We start from the raw sequence: 24712 nt of genomic DNA on the forward strand, positions 1-24712 counted from the left end.
TTGCTACTGTCTGCTGTGATGTCAGCACCCCCAGCCATTCCCCACTACTCGTCCATCTGGTGAATCTAGTCAGCCTATCTAGAAGTCTTTGTTTTAGGAAGGTCAGCCTGTTCCTCATCTAGCAGCAATCAAGTTGTCAATATTCCTTTAGATATGATTAGGGTCTGCTGTTCATTTTCCAGTTCTATGCTGGGTTACTATCTGGAAGACCCTTTGGCCACCCTGGCCAACAACTCAAAAGAAGGTATCTCCTATCTGGCATTGTTGCTTGTTATGTAGCCTTTATGATGGTCGCAAAAATATAATGTACTGTGTATAGGATCTCAGCACAGTGATGGGTACATAAAATAAAATAGTTACTATGGGTAATGACAATAAAAGACGATGGTGTAATGGCACCTTTTTACTCAAGGAAGCAGGTGAGTGTTGAACTTTTGCAAGACTGACAATAGATTAGGGAAGGAATGGATCCCCACCCTATAACAATTGATCTAGATTGTTGGATTTTCTAGATTGTGAACTAGAAACAGTCATGAAACAGCCTGGCCCCAAGACTTTGATGAAGTTGGTTCATCAAACACCATGGTAATTATTGCAGCTGATCATTCTGGCTTCTTTAGGAAATTTGGCTGGCTAGTTGCCTTAGAGGGAAGAATAGTATAGTTGCCATGAGGGAGCTCATCCAGGCCATGGAGCCTCAAAAAGCTTTCCAGGCCCATCTCTCAGCAAGACACCTGTGACAGCAGCTGAACTCTTAATCAGAAAGAGCACATTTCTCAGCCTGCCTTGTACATAATTATGTGACCATGTGGACAACTGTAGCCCATCCCGTGTAAGCACAAATAGCATATCTTTCTTCCATGCCTGATGCTGATGTAGTAAAAAATCTTATCAATTGATTCTTTATGTTCATCTATGTTTCCAGGTTGAAAGTTATTGAGAGCAGTAAATTTGGGAGCCAAATGCTGAAGGTAACATAGTCACAACAATGAAAGAAATCCAGGCTTCTGATTTCTGCTTCAGAGAACCTTCTGTTAGTGAGAAATAAACTGCTATCACAGCAAGGCACTGAGATTCAGGGGTTTATCTTTACAGCAGTCAGCATTATCCAAGCTAATATACTGTCTATAAATATCCCCAATTATTATGTTTCTGGAGTCAATTTCTAACCTTACAACTAAACCAAATCAAATCACAGCACAAATAGTCTTTCAAAGCCTAGGAGAGCTCTTATGTTTTAGCTCATGTTCTCAGCCAGCTTTCCAAGTATTTTTAATTTGTTTTCTCCAAAAAGAACATAAAACTCTTTCAAAACTCCACCCCCTCCTCTTACTGGCAGCCAATATGCCCTACTCATAATAGAAACTTAATATGTCTCTTCACTGATGGATTCTCTTGGACCACAAGATGGTGATTTGGCCATAAGGCAGAGAGAATATACTGAAAGAACTATGGTTCAAGAAACTACCCCTGTAGGATTTGTTTCTCTGCAAGAAGGAGTTCAGCCAGGAAGTAGAAGCAATTGACAACCATCAAGTGGGCCATTGACATACTCTGTTTCCCTGAAATTCCCAACTTAGAAATTAACAATAGTAAAATGGAGGAGGTCTTTGTGCAGACAAACATGGTTAAAACATGATGAAATACAAAAGAAGAAGGGGTTGTGCTTCTTTTTCTGAACCTAACGAATACTAGAAATCAACATCTACTTCAAAAGGTCTTACCTGCCGTAGATCAGAATGTTATAAAAGCAGAGAATGATGCTGCGCTTGAGTTTGCAGTAAGGAGACATTCCGTGGTAACTGCTCAGAGTCAGGCTTGAAGAGAATCCTGAAACCTGAACCTTCAACTTTTTCTCCTGACTAGAGACCTGGTTGCATTTTACATTCAAGCTCAGATCCATTATTTGAAAATAGAACTTTTGCTGAATTTGCACATTGTTATTTGAAAACTAAATAATTATAAGATGGTCAAAAGCAAAAGTTACATTATAACTTTCTTTATCCAGTATATTTGTAATAAATCCCACTAACTGACTTTACAAGATCAAAAATGGTTAAAGAGTCAAGAAAACACATCTGAGTTAATTATGCTGTCCTGACGTGTCTTATAGGATATTGATAGTAAGTTGAGAAGGACAGAAAAACAATGATAAGACACTGAGCTACTCTTCATTTACAACTAAAATTGATGTTACCTTCCATACATATCTACTTCTTTTCCCAGTTACATTATCCTTAAAAGTACCAAATACAAAGAACACTAGAAAAAAAAAAGCATTTTAAAACATTAACCCAGGTAGCATTACTCAGGAATGACCGTTACCAACATTAGATAAATTTTAATGTAAACATCTCTATATGAATATGTACACAGAAAAGAGAGGTGAGCAAGCCACTTCACAGAAGTAGGGTCAAATCATACATGTTTTTCAAGTTTTAAATAATTTAATTTAATTATTATAGAGTTTAACAAAAGGGGAAGTTAATAGAAAACTAAGTTTATTAAAAATTCAGATGTTATTATACAAGAAATACTATTTCCTAATAAATTTCCCTAAAATTAGTAACAATGTTGTGCATAAGAGTCAGAATTTTGCCATTACAAATCATATACATGATAGGTAGATATATGAATATCTATCTAAATACAGGCTTAATTATTTAATTACATATCTCAAAGGTATGAATTATAGAGGCAGTGGTTTACAGAATGGGGAAAATGGCATTCCTGAACACTCCCTCACCTACCTGATTATACTTATCAGTGTTTATTAGATATATCATTTTAATTCATATTGCATACAACTATTAACTTTCTACATATAACCAGAGTATTTCTTATTTTTATTCTATTTTAATATTGTTTCTAACTTTGCTGCAAATCCTTTTGCCAAATCTTCAAGCCCAAATTTTTCATTATCATTCATTTTGTTCAGCTCTATTGAAACACAAAGGGAATGACAGTCATAAAAGGTAAGCTCTCCTCAAATTGAGATTAAAGGGAGAAAAATGGGTCAGTGGAGTTCTGTTCACATGTTGCAGAGGAGGATTCGCAGCAGTGTTGTTAGGGTTTGAATATGGAATGTCCTTCACAGACTCATGTTTGGCCACTTGGTTCCGAGATGGTGGCACTGTTTTGAGAGGTTGTAAAAACTTTGGGTTATGATGCTTAGCTGGTGGGTACAGGTCACCCTGGGTGAGCCTGTGAGGGATTTTGCCCTCTGTTTCCTGACTGACTGCAGTGTGAAGAGCAGCCACCTCATGCTCCCAATGCTGCAGACAAAGTCACCCCAGCTGCCATGTAGCCCCACCATAATGGACTCTATTTCCTAAAACCATGAGCCAAAATAACCTCTTCCTCCCTTAAGTTACTTTTGTCTAGTACTTTGACACAGTGATGAGAAAAGCCATAATATAAAAATCCACTTAGGAGTCATAATTATTTCAAAGGACTAGAAAGCAAAGTCAGGGTTTACAGTAAGGGAGGAGAGGATGGGGCCTGAAGAGAGAAAATTTTGGACACAGCTAAGAGTAATGAGAAAGACGCCTGACACAGGGCATATAATGATGTATAGGGCAGTGTTGCGGCATGGGCAACTGAGGAGAGAGACTTAGAGTAACAGTCAGAGTCACAGTCAGTTTCTAAAGCAACATACAGATTAGGTACAGAGAGAAACGGAACATTGACACTGTGGACAATTGGAACTCAGTTCCACTGGGAAGCAGAGCTGACACAGCATGTGAACCTCAAGTTGTCCTGTCTATAGGTATTTATATACCACTTCCACTTACACTTTGATTGACAGTTGATAGTTTCTGCAGGTTGGTGTTAACTTGCCAACATTTGGACCTGGCATATTCTCAAATGGACAGAGTAGAAAAAAATGTCTTAAGAGGATGCAGAGGTTGAGATGCATTAAATGGTAACGCCAAGAGGAATCTGAGCAGGAGTAACAGTATCCACCTCCTGAAGGAAGGTTAGCTTCAAGGGTCACAGCAAGTGGAGGTACCAAATGCCCATAATTCCTTCAACACGTGTGGTTGGCCGAGGGGGACGGTGGAAGAGATAATGTAATTTGATGTGGTTAGAATGACTCTTAGGAACAATAATTTCTAAATACTTGTCACACCACTGGCAGATTGCTATTTCACCAAAATATTATGACAGTCCTCACTGATTGAGTCTGTATTATTCTAACTGGTTTATCCAGAGTCATTTACATTTTTACAAATAATAACTGCAATTATGGAATTATAGCCTGTGGGAACAGGAAGAGATTTTAGAAAAAAATGTTAGTTTCACCTTCATTTTTACACATGAGCAAAAGGAAATCAAATATAATATTTATGTTGTCTTTACTTGTTTGTTTGCTGACTTATTAGGGGAGTTGTTTGTTTTGTTTTCAGGAGCATTTTCAGGTAGGATTTCATTACGAAGTCCATACCGGCCTGGAATTCACTAAAGGTAAATCCAATAGGCTGCTGGTGCTTAAACCTCTAACTCATGGCAATTCTGCCTTGGGATCTTAAGTGCTGGGATTCCAGGCATGAGCCACCATCCTAAGTACAATAGTTATGTTCTTAAGTACTTGCAATGAGTGTTTGAGTTCTGTTGCTTCTCAACTATGCTTTGAAACGTTGAGCCAGATTTCAGGATGAAGGAGACAGTGAAGTAGACCAAGTGTGATTAGCCTTAAAATCTACTGGTTATATCAGTGCATTTCAAGTCCATCTGGTCTTCTTTTTACTCCTCGAACAGTTCTGAACTCAGCTTTCCAAACAAAACTACTCATAGATTCCATACCAGCCTATTGGATTTATCTTTGGTGAAAGACAGCATAGGAATCTATATTTTTGTCAGTACACTCTGGTGATGAGCACAGTGTTCTTCATTCAAGAAGTATTCAATACGTATCGAAACAAATGACAAGAGAAGCCCAAAGTCTTACCATTGTCATTTGATGTTCCCTGTGGATAGGCGGGTATATCATGAGATGCTGCAATAAAAAAGACAGGATCTTGGAAGACAGCTCAGTCGCTAAATACTTACACAAGCATGGGAACCTGAGTTCAGATCCCCAGCGCCCATGTCGAAAAAGCTGGATGTGGTGGTATATGTCTATAACCCTCCCCGGGAGGGCAAGAGACAGGCAGATTCTCAGGTTCACTAGCCAAATGGTCTAAACCAAATGGTGAGCTTTGAGGTTCATTGAGAAGCCCTGTCTCAAAAGGTAAGGTAGAGGATCACACAGGAAGATACCTGAACCTGACCTCTGGCCTCCACATATGCAAGCACAAATGAACACACTTGTGGTTTTGTATGCACACACACACACACACACACACACACGCACACACACACATACACACACACACACACACACACACACACACTAAAAAAAAGAATGCATATTGGAAAAGGTCATTTGACCACCCTTCTTCATTCCTGTATTAAATGGTTTTCATTAATTAATTGCCCTTAAAAGCTCAACATTTCATGACTTAATTGTTAAAGAACTTAGTGACAGAGGATAATAAAGTGATCCACAAATCCTATTCTTCTTTGATGTTAACTTGTTCTCCACTTCTATAAGAGAAAAAAAAGCGTCATCAGGTAGCAACTATTCTCCTTCACTGTGGCGGAAGTTCAAACCCAAGAAGATAGTCGAGATTTGGGAGTCAATTGTAGTTTATTCTGCTGTATTTCCAAGCATTGTCAGACAAGAATAGGAGAACAGGAAAAAAGTTGCAGAGCAGAGGATGCAGAGAGAAGGGTGGGAAACAAGCCATTTGTGATCTTTTGAAGTCTAAGAGCAGCACGCTACAGGGAGAGGACTGATAGGGCCAGGCTGAAGGAAACCTTGGAGAGCTGCATCAGTGAAGTTTGGCATGAGCCCTAATTTCAAGTCATTAGTTGAAGTCAGAACTAAATGGTTACTAACTGGAAAGGAAGAAGACCCAAAAAGGATAACAGGAGTTTTGAACCAATTGACAATGAGCTGAATGTGAGCCACAGTCGTACTAGGGTAGTGTGTAGAAACAGGATTTTCAGTTCATGGGATAAGCATATCCTGAGTGCATCCTATAAGCAAAGATGATGTTCATTACTGAGGCGTTGACTTGGGACACAAACAAACAGATAGCTGTGATTCAATCTCTTTGATCTAACAGAAGTTCCAATGATGGAGAAAAGATCAAGTCCCAGTGTGAAACAGTTTTTAAGCCTTTGCTTATGTCATGGTTACAAAGTTCCATTGGCCAAAGCGAGCTACTTGGTCAAGCTCAGAGTCAGTGTAGGAGAGGACAAACCAAGGGAATGAATTAAGGGAGACATGAAAAATAAGGCATGTTACTGTAACATTCTCCTACAGGACCCTCTGATAGTTACCATATCTTTGAATTACTCCATTAGAAGGAGAGGAAGCGGGTAACCAGTAGCCACCATTTCTCCTTAGTTGAGTGTTGGTCTAGGAAAGCATCAAATCTCTGGCACTTCTACCTACTTCATGAAGACCAAAGCATGCTTTCACATCCAGAGAACACCCTCAAGACAGAGACGCATAGGAAGCTTTCGCATGTACATGTGCTGTTTGTTGACTTCAGGACAGACCAAGGGAGTACAGGCAGGATATCAACATCATCTGCTACAGATAGGTCGTAAAGATAGGTAAAATATAAACCCTGACTTCAAGGAATCCCAGACAAAGGGAAGTATTTTTGTTTTAAAAAAGGTAAAATATTGGCAAATTTCTGAGCATGTAAGGCAATGATTGTCAGCAAAAAGGGAGAATTCACGAAGCAGGCAATGCCAAGATCAGGTAAGTTTACAGAGGGGTTTGTAGTTTTAACAGACTAAAATGAAAAGAGCTTCATAGACGGAAATACAGGATGTACAAAAAAAAGTGTCCTGGGATATTAGAAAGGATGCAAGTGGGTTTTCTGACTAGATGCTAAGAGATTGGAAGATGAGATCAACAAAGTGGGGTGGGGCCAGCTCATAAGAGGTCTCCCACATCAAGCTGAGGAGTTTGCATTTCACAAGTACATAGAAGAAGGCATTCAAGGGCACTTAGAAAGCTTGACAGAGTGGCCATATATAGGAAATCATAGGATGACAAATGAGTTAACAGAGGAAGGGGGGAGGTCCTAGGCCTCAGCCGGCTTCCTTTGTTCTACAGGCTCACTGCTGCCCCAGCAGCAGACAGCCCTATCCCTTTTAATAGATGATGTTCCCAGAAGTCAGGTTATGTATCTTTGATTCCATTGCCACTGGATGATGACATCAATGATACTAACGGCTTGATTCATTACTGTCTTCAAGCCTCAGTGAATAGCTGGTAAAAGCAGCCAATCCTACCTATGAACATAATCCAGCTAGGAACACAATACATTTAAATATATTTTAGAGGAGAACCCCTCATGTGGAAGCCAAAAAATTTTAATGGGGGACAGTACAGCATCACTGGAAAGCCAGCCCACCTTAGAGAAAGATGATTCCCCAATACTTTAGAGAAATAAGGTTTGTTCTAAGCTTGCCTTCTGGGATGATGGATGGACATTTTTCCTGAGTTGTAAAGGAAAGACTTGTCACTGAGGCTTAGTCAGACACCCTCTATCTGCCTCTTCACTTGGTTGTCATTCTAGATGTGATATGTTCATAGTTCAGTTCTTGGAGGTGAAGTAAATCCTAGTTTCAACCCCATGTAAACCATTAGCTCAGTATTAAAATGAATAACAAGTCAGATGTTTCCTACTGCTGTACTCCTGGTTAGAAGGAAGAGTATAAGAAAGTACTTAGGAATGGCTGGACTGGCAAAGATTGGCTAAATGCATAAAGTGTGTTCTAAGTGTTCCAACAACTTTCTATTCCCCTCTGGTTCCTTACAGCAGGACCTAACAAAATTGCTAACTTTGGATGAACACACACACACACACACACACACACACACACACACACCACACACACACACACAGAGAGAGAGAGAGAGAGAGAGAGAGAGAGAGACAGAGAGAGAGACAGAGACAGAGACACAGAGAGAGAGACTCCCTCTTTTGCCCCAGCTGGCCTGGAACTCACTATGAAGATCAGGCTGGTCTCAATTTCACAGAGATCTGCCTGTCTCTGTCTCCTAAGTGCTGGGACTAAAGGCATGTGCCACCATACCTGGCTCTGTTCTTATTTTATTAACAAGCCTTTGTTAAGTCCTGTGGAGAGGAGCAACATTGAAAGGGATGAATTCTATAGACAGGAAGATGACAAACTCAAATTTGAGTGCAAAGCTTGTTATTAGTTCCTTGGGTAGGTTGATAAATATCACCTAATCTAATGCCTCTCTTCAGCTTTCTAAAGTATCTGCTCTGTGAGCCAAGGTATAGAAAACTCAACAATCAGTCTTTAGTTCCACACACATAGAATCTTCTCAGACCATGTTAACCTTATGATATACCCTGAGATGCAGCTGAATGATACCTTCTATCATAGCTAGCTACTCAAAGCCATGGTGGTCCGTTTCCACTAGCCTCCTATTGACAGAACAGGAGTTCGCACAAGCAATGAGTCTCATTTACTGAGAGAGACATCTGTTTAACGAAGCTGTCAAGGCTTCCACTCCTCTAACAAAATCATATTTACTTTATCCATCTAAATAATGTGGCTTGCGTGCCTTCCCTATGAAATTACCTCATGCTGCTTCTCACTGATTGGGTTTTATGAGACAGCATATGATTTTACATGCCTCCATACGCCAGTGTGCTGAGAGCGGAATGTCCTCATCTTGGGTTTCAATTACTAGATCCTTTGATAGTTTTGGAGTCATGGGATGTACTCAAAATGTCCATTTTTTCTCCACTCTCTGGCTATGATCCTCTCCCAAATTAAAAAGAAAGCAAAAGAATAAAAATAAAAGCATAGAAGCACATGCTTTGTACTCCATTCCTAATGAATTGCTTCCCGTTTGGGTAATTGTAGTAATTGAAGTTCACTGAAACAGGCTGTGTTTGTTAGTTATTCAGATCTTTATATTTGAATGTCCAGAAACATATGAACAAGGAGCACTAACTGTTCCCATGAATGTATCCCATCCTCAGTTTGTAAGTTCACTGTTAAGCAGGTGAGGTCAGAACTATTCGTCTGAACTTGTGGTGGCCACGCTGCAAAGACTGTACCCATTTCATCAAGAAACACCCGTAATACCCCCACCAAACACATCGCAACAGTCTAATCATGAGAAAACAGCAGACAATGCCCAACTGAGGGACAACCTAGAAAATAATTGCCTGCACTCACCAAAAGTATTAAGGTAATGGAAGAAAAGACAAACAACCTAAGGAAATCACTGACTTTAAAAAAAAAATAGAATTGATTGGGGCTGGAGAGATGGCTCAAAGGTTAAGAGCACTGGCTGCTCTTGTAGAGGACCTGGGGTTGATTCCCAGCACTCACATGGCAGCTAACAACTGTCCCTAACTCCAGTTCCAGGGAATCTGATGCCCTCTTCTGACCTCCATGAGCACTACACAATACAGGTGCGCCTACATACATGCAGGCATTGCACCTATACACATAAAATAAAATAATAAAGAAAAAAAAAGAAATGGCAACTCTATGCAAGTGAGCTTGGTTTGAACTTTAGTTCCTTTTTTGCTATTAATATTATTAAGACAATTGTCAAAATATTGATGATGTCTATCAATTATATAAAAATAACATAGCAGTATTAATTTTCTTTTGGGGAGTGGTAAGACAGGGTCCTCTTATGTACCTAAGGCTATCCTCAAACTCATGGCAGTCCTCCTGCCTCTATTTCCCAAGTGTTAGAACTGCTACCTCTTCTGGCCTCAGTATTAACTTTCTAATTTTAATATTTGCATTATTTGTTCTTAGGAAACACATACCATCTATAATGTACTCTTAATTTACTTCACAAAGTTAATATATATTTGGGAAAAAAAAACATGATAGAAAGTGGGCATAGAAGCACACACCTGGAATTCCAGCACTCAATATGCTGAGCAGGAGGATCATAAATTCCAAGGTAACTTGGGCGATGGAGTAAGATCCTGTCTCAAATCATGACAACAGAAAAAAAAAGATATATATATATATATATGCAACAAAATGATAAAAGTATTTCACTATTTCTGTAAATTTTTCTAAGTCTAAAATTATTTGAAAATTATTACAAAAATATGTTTACTGACTCAAAACTAACATTCCACTATCTCCCTCTGTGAAACTGAGCTGGGTTCAACTTTCTCAACAACCATGAAGATTTGCCCCATTCTGCCACTGCAGAGCGGTGTGACTGTAACAAAAGTTTTTAACTGCCTGAGCCTCCCTTTTCTTACCTGTATAATCCATATGTAACCTAAAACCTGGACCCTTGAGATCTGTAGAACTCCCACACAGACCTATACTATATCTTGTAGAAGTCCTATGCCTTCAGTATTCATACAAATTCTGAGGCTTGGAGTAGATCTTCATTTCATTTCTGGATCCAGTTTCCACTAAAACTTTCCAGGTAACAAATCATACCTTCATCCCACATATGCAATCCCTGACCTCCAGAATGGTGAAAACTCTGAAACTCAGCCACTACCTTGATTGTCCTGCCCCAGCAAAACCCTCACCACTCACGTAAGGTACTTGTGGCCAGAATGAGTTTTCTTGATGATGTCAGGGGTGCATGCTTTGAGAACTCTTCAGTCAGTCACCACTGGGCCATTCCAGCCTCCTGCCTCCTCCTGGCTCCTCCCCCTCGCCCTTCTACGTTCTGCTTTATGTTTCTTTGACATCATCTCTCTCACATCACAGCTGAAGGCAACTTCTTGCCAGGGCACAGCACATCTTTTTTTTTCCCTAGGGATCCATGGCCTCCACACCTTCCAACCACCACAGGATTCCCCCAAATCAAAACAGTTTTCTGCCCCAAGAGGCGCTCAGGGGCAGCTATGATGATGAAACCCTCACACTCAGGGTCTCTGTGAAGCAAGATGCAGTGCTGAGATGCTGTGGATACATTTGCTTTTTTCTGCAGAATGAAAATATCTTTGTTGTGCATGTTAGCTCTAAATCACTACGGGAACGAATGCAGAGAAGTAAATAGAAAACAACTCAATCAACTTAAAATGTTATCAACCTTTAATTACAGGTGAACATTTGATGATCGTCATCATCCCTGGGAACCCAGTCTACTAGACATGCCATTTTGTTTTCTCAGTTACAATATATTGTGAGGGTCTCCCCATGTCAAGGGGAATGCAGCGATGTTTTCAGATTGGCATAGCATTCCAGCTCTTTTTAAAAGTGCAATCCTCTTCCTTTTCTGTAAACCCCTACTTCCATGCTTTCTATAATTTTGTCCCCTTGAAACTGATGTTGATGCCTTAATTTGTCTCAGATAACATTGCTCAAAGATATTCAAAGTTTAGAAGACAGATAGATAGATGTTAATGATATATCAAAGATAGATATTTGATAGATAATAGACAATAGATAAAAATAATAGATAACTACATGATCAATATATACATAGATTGTAGGCATATGATAGACATCAAATGTAAATTTCCTCCAGCCTCATTATTGATGTGGAATTGAATAGGGTGCCAACAAAGCCCTGTTTTTACTATTAACTTGGCCAAATGCAGCCTTTGCCTGTTCATGCCAGGCTCTGAAGGGGCAGCTTGATTATGAAGATACCAGCATTTAATTTCATAGCCTAGACATCTGCCCTTCATGCCTTTCTCTCCTTTATCACTAAAAGATAGCTTGAACTCCAAAGCTGGCATTTTCAAGACATTCATCTTCCTCAGCTACCCCAGAAAACTTGGACCCAACTACAGACAAAAGTCTCAGCCATGTCTACTATTGATTAGATTTTCCCCTGGATACCTGAGAGTATTTCTAGAACTGGTTCAATCCCATGAGTGTCTTTTGGTCCCAAAACTTTTTATAAAATTTTGATTTATTCTTTGAGAATGTCGTACAATATATTTTAAACATACCCCTTTCTTTTTACCTTCAATTCCCCCTGGACTATACCCTCTAACATGTTCCCCTCCCAATCTCATGTCCTCTTCTTTTAAAAAATATTATTTTATTTTATGTGTATGAGTGTATTGTCTGCAGGTAGGTAAGTGTACCTACCTATGTGGTGCAATGGCCAAGAGGTCAGAAGAGGGCATTGGATCCCCTGGAACTGGAGTTATAGACAGTTGTCAGCCACCATGTGGGTGCTGGGAACCGAACCCATGTTCTCTGCAAAAACAGTCAGTGCTCTTAACTGCTGAGCCATCTCTCCAGCCCCTTATCTCTTCATTTTATGTTTATAACCTATTGAGTTCCATGAGTGCCACCCATTTTAAGATGTACCTTCTGTCAAAAGCTTAATTGAGTTCTAGGCTTTTCAGAGCTATCAGGTGTGGTAAGCTCACCCAAACTAAGCATTGTTTGGCCAGACAGTGTTTTCAATCTGTCTTGAGGAGGGGCACATGTGATCCAGTTTATCACAAGCTCCACCTGCTATTTCATGACTCATATACTTAGATTGCTGCTTGATCCCCAGAGCATTAAATGCTTTGCCTATGCCCAAAGGATACCACACCCGAGGAAATGATCATTCACATTGAATCAAATAATTCTCATTCAACTCCTGATTATTTTTTAGTAATGTAACAAATATTTATGGGATGCATACTCTATAACAGATGTTGGTGGGCAAAACAAATACTGGCCCCATGAAGCCTACAGGTCAGTGGTCCTGCTAGATCTGTTTTCTCAGAGAACATTCTTTTCTGCATATAAGGACAAAGATTTAGACAATATGTCAGTATCTCAATTCTCATTTTCCAGAATAAGAGTCTTCTGATCTCTTATTTCTACATACAAAGCCAGTCTTGTGTGGGAACCTTCCTTTTAAGTAAGAAGGATTTCCTTACTATGAAGTGTGTTTGGTCTACTGGGCTGTGTAGGGATGCTTGTGCTGAAATTGACTGAGACTATTCAGTTGTCAGCTTGAGAGTTCAGAACAAGATCAGAAAAATTAACTGCTTACCACTCAAAAGGTTCAGGACTCCTGGTTTAAAGGTAGGTTAATAAATATAGGTTATCCTACAGAAAATGCCTAAATGAACATCCCCTCCACTCTCTGCTTTTGCAATCCATCCCATGGAAGCTATGATACAAATTTAACCTAAGGTATGTGGTCTGGGCTGTCAATTATAGTACCCCACCTTGCCCTGGATGTCATTAGTGTTCTCGTCACTGATATACAGGTCTGCTTGGACAACATGTTTGCTGTTTCATTAAAGTTAAACACATTCACCTTTTTGTTGTAAATTCAAAATGAAATCAGTCTGTAAGTTGCTTTTCTTCCTTCGTTTTCTTTGAAGCTGGCATTTAGAATTCAGAAACTTCAGAATTCTTGCTGAGGTCAGATTACCTTGCACACAATCCAAAGAAATCAGTATGGTCATTGGGCAGATGTCAGTAGTATGCAGGACTTGTCCCCTGATTGACCTGTAGGGACATGAGTCCCTGTATAGAAAAGAAATAGGGTGAACCAAAAATGGAAGAAAGCGCACAGCTTTGGAGTCACTCAACGGAGCTTCTCCGTATCTTTGGCATTTCATATTTAAGTGGAGATGATTATATGATTGCACCCATGCTTGAAGAACTGCTATGGTCATGTCAGTGGGATGATGTTTGTGAAGATCCTGGCCTGATGTGGTGATGTGAACTTTTACCTGGATCTCTTCTTTGAGCTGCTTTTTGCTGGGAACTGGCAATGCCATGGTTTGTGGTCTTGTAGTGATGATGGCTTCTCTCATGCATCAATGATTTCATATATTAGAAACAAAAAATAAAAAATAATAATGTTGATGTCTATGTCCCACCACCTGGAAGGAGATGAACACCAGTTTCAAAACCACCATCCCCCATATAACTGTGTGGAGTCAGTCTGGGAGGCATCTTCAATATGGGCCTCCTCATCTACTCCAACAGTAGTAGATAAGTTTGGTTAAGTCCCTAATGATCAGTCTCCTGATCATTGCCTCTTAATCTGTACTCTTCCCCTGCTGTGAAGTGAGACTGGCCTGTGACTTGCACCAAAGCATGAGACAGAAACGCAGTAACATCAGTTCAATGCTTGTATATCAACGGGCCTGCAATTTCCATACAGTCCTATGAACTATTATGTTTCTTCATGGACGCAATGTCTCAACTGTGAGAATAAGCCAGGTGTAGCCTGCCAGAAGAGAGTTGAGGTGCCTCAGCCTACAGCCATCTAACACTCAGATAGAAACAACTGGATGAACCACAACTAACAGCAAATGCATGAGGCAGCCCAGTAGAGGCCTGAACAACCGTCACTCATGGAGCCAAATTGTTGATCACGAAATTGTGAACAAAGTGTATGATGCTTATTTTTAAGATACTTATGTGTTTATTTAATTCTTAAATTTCTGTTTTATGTGTATGAATGTTTTGCCTGAATATAAGTTCACTACATGCATAGCCAGACAATGGTATTGGATTCCCTGGAACTGTAGTTACAAACAGTTGTTAGCTACCATCTGGGTGCTAGGAACTGAACCCAGGTCCTCTGCAAAAGCTGCCTGTGTTCTTAACCTCTGAGCCATCCCTCAAGCCTCAGCTACTAAAATTTTTGATGGTGTGTAACACAGATTATTGTGCTAATACCTGACTGATTCCCAGTCCTCTCTTGAGTGCTAGAGAAGCTTAATGCAGATCCCAGGACTCTTCAACCATCACAGCAGCAGCCTCACTGATGCGTTTGCCAATCTGTGAGGGTGAGTGTTGATTGTCAGCGTGACAGGATCCGGAATCACCTAGGAGACCAGCTTCTAGGTATCCTTTTAAGGAATTATTTAGAGTAAGTTGGCCTCTAGGCATGGCTACCAGGGATTGTCCTGATTAAGTTCATTGAGGTGGGGAAACCCACCCTAAAATGGGTAACACCATTCCCTGGGAAGTCCTAGACTGCGTGGGCATTCAGCGCTCTCTGCTTCCTAACTGTGGATGCATCGTGACCAACTGCTTTAAGCTCCTACCACTGTGGCTTTCCTACTGAGAGGGACTGTGCCCTAAAACAGTGAGCCAAAATTAACTTTCTCCCTTAAATTGCTTTTAACAGGGTATTTTAGTACAGGAAAAAGAAGAGTAACCAAAACACTTCTCACCAGTGTTTAATAGCTAATGGTGCTCTCTGAATTTCCTCATGAACTTATTGTGGGTAGCAGTCTAACAGCGATTATTGGGTTCATTTTCTCAACCAATTAAAGAATTAAAAGTCAGGAAAGATTTCAGACCCACAGAGAGCAACATTCAAACAGACTTTTATTGAAAGATAAAGAATTACATCTGTATAAATTATCAAAGATGCGTACACACATTCATACAGAAAAGTGAAGCTCTCCACAAGTGAAGCGGAGGCCCAGAAACTGAGAATCCAACATTCCCCAGGAGAATTTGAATTTTAAGGGATTCAGTGGTTTCCCCTCCCCTATTTTTGGATTGGTCAACTTAAACAAAGAAGTGGGTGCTGATAGGCTTATGGCTCCAAACGATGAGGTGTCCAGGTCTATGTGACTTTAAGCAGTTCAGTTGAAGGGGCCCTGTTGGAAATCAAAATAACACTTTTCTTTCCGAGACCAAGGAAAAGCAGCAAGTGTGCCATCTTTATTACATCTCAGTGAGCCTGTCAGGGTCCCTTAAAAACTCACTCGACAGGGCTGGAGAGATGGCTCACTGGTTAAGAGCACTGGCTGCTCCAGGCAGAGGACCCTAGTTTGAATTCCAGGACCCACATGGAGGCTAACAACCATCCGTAACTCCAGTTTCAAGGGATCTGATGTCTTCTGACCTCCGTGGGCATTGCATGACATAGGTGCACTTACACACATGTATGCAATACTATCATACACATAAAACAAAAATAATAAAATATTTTTGAAAACTCACCTGACAGACTGATGATAGAGGCAATTGAAATTAATCCTGGAGAGGAATGGTATAAACAGGGTGTGGAGCAGGAGACAAGGGGTCTTCACAAGATCTTCTCTCTGCCCACATTTTATAATCATATTTTTTTAGTTTGCTTTATTTTAATGAGATGAGGATTTCCTATGTGGCCGGGCCAGCCTTGAACTTACTATGTAGCCCAAACTGACCTCAAACTTGCAATCCTCCTATCTCCACATCCTGAGTACTCTCTAGAGCCCAGTCTTTTCTATTTCCTTAATCAAAACAAAAAGTGATAAGATTCAAACAGCTGAGATGTGTGATCTGAAGTCCACACTTAAGGAAGAGAGCTCTGGTTGGGAGAACAATGCAAGTCAGTGCAGGGGAGAGGTTTGAACTTATAAATGAGTATTTGGTTGTAACAGGATGAACTGTGCCTGAGTGACCACCTTCCTGCCTCTCTTAATCCTCTCTTCCAGTCTGACCTCAGAGATCTTCATATTGTCAAGAAATGTGAATTGATCCATTAGCTGTTTATGCCTTAGGGTATTTATAACTCCCATTGTTTACTGCATTTTCTATAAGACTCCTCACTTAAGACACATACAGAAGTGCACACACACACACACACACACACACACACACACACACCTGCCCGTTCCCTTTCTCTCATCCCTCCTGTAGGGTGTCAGGCTTTTCCCAATGATTATGTACAATTAAGGAAAATCAAGAATGATCTCTGGGAAATGTCAGGAAAATGCAGATCCCATTCCTGTGAGTTAGATGTGAGTCCCCAAATGTAACTGACAAGTAATTATCAGTTAAGCAGTTTGCAATCCTGCCTTTATTGTTTCATCTCTCAGTTTTTCTTCCTTAAACATTTTGGCAATAGCTTCTTGAAAGCAAAGTTGTAGAGTGATTCCTGAGCTTCTACCAAACTAGGCTTCCAGCTAAGTCTGGCCCAGGGTCAGGGAAGTGAGCAAGGTTAGGAAGGGAAACAGCCAGAGGACAGCGCTGCTTCTGAGCCACAAGGAAAGTCTTCACTTTGGGGGACTTCTGGATCTCAGAACCCATGACAAACAATGACTCTCCTATAAGAAGTAAATGCAGAGAAGCACAAAATCTGGGGTGGAGGCCATGGACACAGACCTTCTGGAGCACCCACGCATTGTCTAACCAGGGAGAACTCTGGCCTAAAGGAAGGCAGGTGCAGGGTCCATCACAGTGCAATGCCTCTTAATCTTGGCTTTCCTGCTTCTGGGAAGCACGTGTATGGGTTCAGACAGGTCCTTCAGCATGGAGTCATAGTTATCAGCAGTAAAGGAAGCAAGAGGGCAAGGAGAGAGGCAGTGGGAAGCATTATTGGGGTCCATAAATTGTGTGCCATAATGAGAATTTCAAACTCTCTGCAAGCTGAGTTAGCAGCATTACTATACTGTCACCAGTCTGAAACTACAAGCTGATAGTTTGCTGTGAATTATTTTTCCACTTCATCTTTCTCCTCCCTTCTGGAACTATGCATATTTTACCTTAAGAGAATATGATGATGATACAAAAGAAGTGTGTGTATATGAGTGTCTAGAAAGAAAACCATTTGCAAATGTATGAACCACCTCTAATATGAAAAGTTTCTTCCTGGGACCCTCAACTGAGTGTTTGGGGACCTACCAATGTTTTAATATGTCTTTGCTGATTGGAACACTAACAGTCTACTTAGAAATTGAAGAATGCATCTAAAAGCATCACATCACTGAGATCTGTGTGGGTGGAAGGCACCCAGCATCTCTCTTCCCCTCCCAATGGTGGGGCTCCTGCTTGCACAATGTTCTCAAGCAGCTGACTGTTAGGTACTTAGAAGGCAGTATATTTGGAGTCTGCACTCCAAAGATCATAGGCAGAAATAACCAATGTATGCAAGTTAATATTTCGTTAATTTGTGGTTGGTCAACTTATCTGTTTACTGCCCAAGAGAAAGCTGGTTAGAATTTCTGGTTTTAGCTTCAATAGACCAATTAACTCTTTTCCTTCCACAACCCAAAAAGCTCTCCTTACCAAAAAAGCCAAGACCATGGATCCCCAGGCCCCGAGGTGAGGGTGTCACTCACAGTCTGTCTGTGCTTAAATCCCACTCACATTGTTACGAATCCCAGCCCAAGATCTAATAGATTCATAATCATGTTTATAAAATACGTGGGACTCAGAGATGGAAAAGACGCTGGGGGAGGGAACTCTGGAGACCTGAACCCTCACCCTCTCAGTCTCTAGGGGTTTATTCTTTTATGTACATGTGAACATGTGCGTGTTGTGTTATATGCATGCGTATGCACATGTGTGTGGCAGTGTGCATACCCATATATGCACATACCAGAGATCAATGTTGAGTATCTTCTTCTATACCTAACCCTCTACCTCACTTTTTGAGACAGAGGTCTCTCACTGAACTGGGGTTCACCATTTGGGCTGGATAATCTAACCAGCAAGCCCTGGGTATTCTCTTCTCCTGTAGGGCCTGGTGTTGCAGGTAAGCATCTCTGCTCTTGGTTTCTATGTGGGCATCTGAACTCAGATCCTCATTCTGCCACAGAAAGCACTCTACCTATGGAGCCATTCCCCAATCTCCAGTGTCTATTTTTATAAAATGAAGCAACCAGACTAAGCCAAAGGGCATAACTCAGTTAGCTCAAGTAGCACAGTCAAGGAAAGCTACCTCAGTCTGTGACAACCACTAGGGGAAGGCCTGTGACTGGAAACTAGTAAATATATGGCCCTCCCAGGACATTCAGATTCAGATTTTAAAGTATTTTTAAATTTTAAACTGCAATTTAGAAATTATTTTAGAATTTAAAGATGTTTTATGAATACAGATATACTCATATTCAAGGTACTGTTATTCACAACAACCACTAGTCCACAGACAGATGAATAGAAAAAAACGCAGTGTATAAGTGCACAGAGTAGGTTACTGCTCCATCTTAAAAAGGAAATCTCTGACATATGCTCAGCACACAAGAGCCTTAAAGACAATATGCTTAAGTGAAATAAGCCAGGCATGAAAGGTCAAGTGTTGTATGCTTCCACTTACATGAGATATCATAGACACAGAAAGTAGAAAGTTGCCAGCCTGATCGGAGAATTGCAGGCTGTTTAATGGATTGTCTTAGTTTTTATTACTACTATTGTGATAGAAATATGCTAGCAAAAGCAACTTGAAGGAGAAAGAGTTTATTCTGGCTCACAGTTCAAGAGTATAATCTGGAGCTGGAGAAATGACTCAGTGGTTAAGAGCACTGGCTGCTCTTCCAGAGGACCCTGGTTCAGTTCCCAGCACATGGTAACTAACAACTGTCCATAACTCCAGTTCCAGAGGATCCAGCACTTTCTTCTGATCTCCAAAGGCACTGCACAACATGGATACACTTATACACATGCATATACTCATACACATGAAACAAAAACAATGCATAAAATATTTTAAAAATAATATTTTTTAAAAGAGTATAATCCATCATAGTAGGGAAGTCAAAGTAGCAGGAGTGAGAGAAAGTATGACAAATGCATTACTTCCCAGTTTGCCTTCCCTTTGTGCAATTTAGAATCCTCTGTCCAGAGAACGGGTCTTCCCACATCAGTTAAGGTATTCTAGATAATCCCCCAAGGCATGCCCATATACCCACCTCCCAGGTGACCTTAGAGTCTATCAAATTATCAAGCTGACAGTTGATTCTAACCATTATATGGGTATAGAATTTTTTGCTTTTTTATTGTTTTGAGATTTGGATTGTGTTTTTGTTTTTTGCAGGGGGACAGTCTCCTCTCTCTCTCTCTCTCTCTCTCTCTCTCTCTCTCTCTCTCTCTCTCTCTTTCTCTGTTATCGAGTATTGAACCCAGGACTTTGCACATATTAGGCAAATGCCTTCACCTGTGCTTGCTTGCTTTTTGAGGCAGGGTCTGACGCTGTGGCCCAAGTTGGTCTCAAACTCTCAGTGCAGCTGCTTCAACGTCTCTGACTTCCAGCCTGCGCCACTGCCCTTAGTGTAGAGTCTTATTTGTAGTTAATGAAATAATTCTGAAAATGGGATGTTGGTAATGGGAGCACAATGAAAATGTATTTAATAGCACTGAACTGTATATGTTAAAATGGAAATTTTAATGTCATGTATATATACCATAATTTTTTAAAGATTAATATTTAAACAGTAACCTGGAGGATTAATTCCCCTAATGATACCTTTAATCTAGCTTTCCAAAACTGACATCTTACATAATCATATATAGCTAGTAAAGATGGTAAAGAAACATTGATATGTTATTATTAACTAATCTATACATTTTTAAATTTTTATTTTCAGTTATGTGTATGTGGGGGGGGGTGCATGTGAGTGCAGGTATCTTCAGAGGCCAGAGGATTCAGATCCCTCAGGTGGTTGTAAGCCACCTGACTTGATTTTGGGGAATTAAACTTGGGTCCTCTAGAAGTGCAGCATATGCTCTCAACTGCTGAGCCATCTCTCCAACCATAAACTATACATCTTAACAAAATCTTCCAAATGCCCCACTAATGGATTTTTCTCTGACCTAGGATCTAATTCATGATATGTTGTGTGTGTATTTAACTGTCATGTCTCCTTGGTCGCCTTCAATTTTGAGAAGTCCTTTTTGGTCTTTCATGAATATGACTTCAAAGACTCTTGGTCAGTTATGGATTTGTCTGATATTTCCATCTGATTGAATACATATTATACACAAGACCTTTATACTTGGGAAAGTATGTCTTTCTTGATGTCTCATATCATGAGACACATGGTTTCCATGTCTCATCACTGGCACCATTCATTCAGGTCACATGGGTAAAGCAGCCTCTTCTGGGTTCTCCACTAAAAGAAAGTTTCTCTTTGTCTGTCATTATACTTTACTCATTAACTTTGTCATCCATTGGTGATGCCAGCCAGTTTTTGCTGTGCTTCCTAAATGATAATGTTCAATTTTCATTAGCTCTTCTAAAATTCCACTCTAAGGAAGTTCTCCCTTTGTCTCCATTCAAATTTAATTTCTAGAAATCAGTAAACTCAAGGCAGATTAAGGATAAAATGTGTTCCACCAAAATTCACTAGTACTTAATCTGAAGTCCCTTTCCATTCTAAGATTTATAGTGCCCTTCTTAACAGGAAATGAAATTCTAAATTCATGCCACCAAGCAGGGGACAAAGGCTCAAGATTTTAGAAAGCAAGAGACATCTACATTTTCTTTCCCTCATTCCACTTTTTTAGAAATCAAATCTTAGCGTTACCCTAAACACATAAATGAGGTTAAGTAGAAAAAGTATTCAAGAACCATTGAGCCTGGAAAATATTCATTAAATATTCATGTTAAATATGCCCCAGGGGATATGGTTTTTAATGAACAGGAACTGAATCACAAGAGCTATAGTGTTCTAAAGATTTTCCTTTGCCCACCAGTCTCCTAGCAGAGTTGGCTGTGTCCTTGAAGTCCACCCTGTACCAGAAAGATCTGGTCCTAGCTCTCTCCTCCCATGCGAAGAATGTTCCATGAGGGCCCCTATCTGACTTGCTCTGGGCTGATGTCATAAATGGACAGATAACTAATATTGCTATAGACTTGCAAGCTTTACAGAAAGCTGAGGAATTAAAGCTTTTTTTTCACATAGCTACTGTTCCTTGTTATCCACTGTTAAGAAAAAAAATTAGTGGTATAAAACAAAAACCATTCCACTATGCTTATAAGTTGGGGGTCAGGAATTTGGGTTGGTCCCAGGGGAGTTGGATTCTCTATTGACCACTACGTCTTGGGGCTCATTTGGGAAGACTGGACAGCTGAAGGAAATACAGAAATGGCTATAGTCTCGCATTATCTTAAAGCAGCTTCATCTCTGTATTTAGAACCCGAATTGGAGGAACCTCAATTGACCTATATTTTATTGATTATTTCTTCTGCCAAGTCAAATCTGCTATTGGCATCTACTAAAAATATTTTTAATTCAATTATTATACTTTTCAGCTTCAGAATTTCCATTTGGTTATAAATTGCTACCTGTATTGTCTCCTTGATGACTCATCATTCTCACACTTTGCTGTCATTCTTTAGACACAAGGTTCCTTTTAGTTGTTTGAACATAGTTTAACATCATATTTAAAGTTTTTGTTTAGTAAGTCCAGCATCTGGACTTCTCAGAGGATTTTATTGATTGCCTTTCCCTTCCTTCCCCCTGTATGGGTCATGTGTTTTTATTTCTTTGTGTACCTCATTATTTCCTGAAGAAAACTGGTTATTTTAAGTAATACCACAAGGCAAATCAGAGAATCTGGTTCACGTCCCTCTCTAGGGTTTTACTGCTTCTGCTTCTCAAATTCACTATTGTTTTGTTGCTATTTGTTGTTATTTGCTTATTTGTTTATTTGATGTCTTTTCTGGACTAATTCTCTAAAGCTTGTAACTTTGAGAGTATTCCACTGAATGTGTCCTTGTTTAGCCTAGAGGTCAGTTACAGATGGGACAGACATTTCCTTAAAGACTTGACCAACAAGGTTTTCTGACCCATAGCTGACAAGTTCTGAGTGTGTCTTGGGGCATACCTGCAATAGTCAGGCAGTGTGTGCAGCCCAGCCCTGACCTTCATTTCCTATTTTCATAGAGCTTCAAGTCAACCAGAGGTGACTATTTGGGATCTCTTTATATATTTTCTGGTTATATGAGCAGTTCTCATGTGTGTGACCTTCTAAGTACCTAGAAATATACTGCAACTTTATAAAATCTCTGTGGTTACCTCATATATATATTTAAGCTTTTCGACCAATCTCTCATTTGCCCCAGTTGGTATTGCTGGCTTATGAAGTTGCAATGTTAAATAAGTACGATGGATCGTCTTCGATGAATACCCCGGGGATAAGGCTTTTTCTATTGTGCAATCTCTGAGTTCTATAAAAAGAAGTAGCCATATGAGTGGAATTTTTATGGGAATTTACAGTTATCTGAGAATAAGACTTCCTGAAGAGCTACAAATCCTGGGTGCCTCTTCCAGTGTCTGTTAAGATGTTGATTTTCACAGATACTGTGATTGAGATGATAGGGAAGCTATTGGTTTCCAAAGAAACTATAGAACTTGGGGGTCAGTGGATGAAAATAGGCCCAGTTAAAAATGCCACCATCCTTTGGATATTACTATTGTTCTTGACTAAATGTTCTTTCTTAGGGTGCTATACATTTCTTGTTAATTTTCAGAGCTCTGAAATGATTGATTTCATAATTTTTCAGTATTTTGGTTGTTTTCCTGTGAAAGTGGTTCATGGAGATCCTGACCATATCTCTCTTAAAGGTCACCTTATCCCAGAATATAACAATATTTTTAATTACTAAGCAAAAATATAGAGAAATAAGTGTCTAAGAATACATCAACAATGGAAATCCTAAACAAAGCATAACATACTTACTGTTACATGTGCAGCTTCTACAACTGGGAGGGGGTATATGATGACATATGAGTGACAGATGGAAGGTCACTTTACATAATAACACATGTTCCATGTGCTGCTGTGTGTGATTGAAACTGACTCATTTATTTAAGAAAATAATGACTTGCTCTTAGAGTGGGTTGGTTTAGAGGAAAAAAATATAGTCCGTTATGCTCAATACTACTAAAAAAAGAAGAGCTGAATTGCTCAGGAAACAAGGGCAAGAATTAACAAATGGGACCTCATTAAACTAAAAAGCTTCTGTACATCAAAGGAGGCAACCAGGGAAGCAAACAGAAAGCCCACAGAATAGGAGAAAATCTTCACCAGCGACACATCTGACAGAGATTTAACATCCAGAATATATAACAAACTCAAAAAACAGAGAACCAAGACAAGAAGCAACACAATTAAAGGATGGGCTAAGGAGCTGAACATCAAAAGAGGAAGATGGTTATGAAGCATCTTAAAAAATGTTCAGCATCACTAATAATTAGGGAAATGCAAATTAAAACCACTTTAAGATTTCACCTCACCCCAGTCAGACTGGCTAAAATCAAGAGAACAAATGATACCAAATGTTGGAGAGGATGTGGGGAAAGGGGAACACTCATCCACTGCTGGTGGGGCTGCAAACTTGTTCAACCCCTATGGAGAGAAGTGTGGAGATCTCTTAAAAACTACAAATGAGCCCACCATTTGACCCAGTTGTACCACTCCTTGGCATAAACCCAAAGACCTCATCCTATTGCAGAGACACTTGTACATCCATGTTTGCTGCTGCTCTTTTCACAATAGCTAAGAGATGGAAGCAACCTAAGTGTCCCTCAATTGATGAGTAGAAAATGAAAATGTGGTTCATTTATATGATGGAGTTTTACTCAGAAGTAAAGAAAGATAAAATCATGAAATTTGCAGGTAAATAGATGGAACTAGAAAGTGTTATACCAAGTCAAGTAACACAAACTCAGAAAAAAAATCGAGATATGTTCTCCCTCATATGTGGATCCTAGAACCAAACCCTGATAAGTGAGTATGTATCCAGCTATAACTACAAGAACCAGGATACTGGAAAGGAAACAGGGAGGTAAAGGAAAAGAAAGAACCTGAAAGAGAAGAACAGTAGAAAACAGGCCTTAATAGGGGAGATATGGATAAAAATTGGGTTAGTTTAAGGGAAGGGAGAGGGAAGGGTATACAAGGAACCTAGGGGATAAAAGGAAAGAAGGAGCTCAAGAGAGGTAGGACCATAGGAGAA

At 39.9% G+C, this 24712-nt stretch overlaps 1 protein-coding gene across 1 annotated transcript in view; it reads left to right on the top strand.

Moving 5' to 3' along the window:
* Pcsk2 (proprotein convertase subtilisin/kexin type 2) overlaps positions 1-24712 on the top strand; it is a 336021-nt gene that overhangs the window by 9442 nt on the left and 301867 nt on the right. The gene's annotated exons all lie outside the window — the stretch shown is intronic.

This window comes from Nannospalax galili, unplaced genomic scaffold, assembly GCF_000622305.1.
Source record: "Nannospalax galili isolate Female #2095 unplaced genomic scaffold, S.galili_v1.0 scaffold245, whole genome shotgun sequence".
In the NCBI taxonomy this organism is placed as follows: domain Eukaryota; kingdom Metazoa; phylum Chordata; class Mammalia; order Rodentia; family Spalacidae; genus Nannospalax; species Nannospalax galili.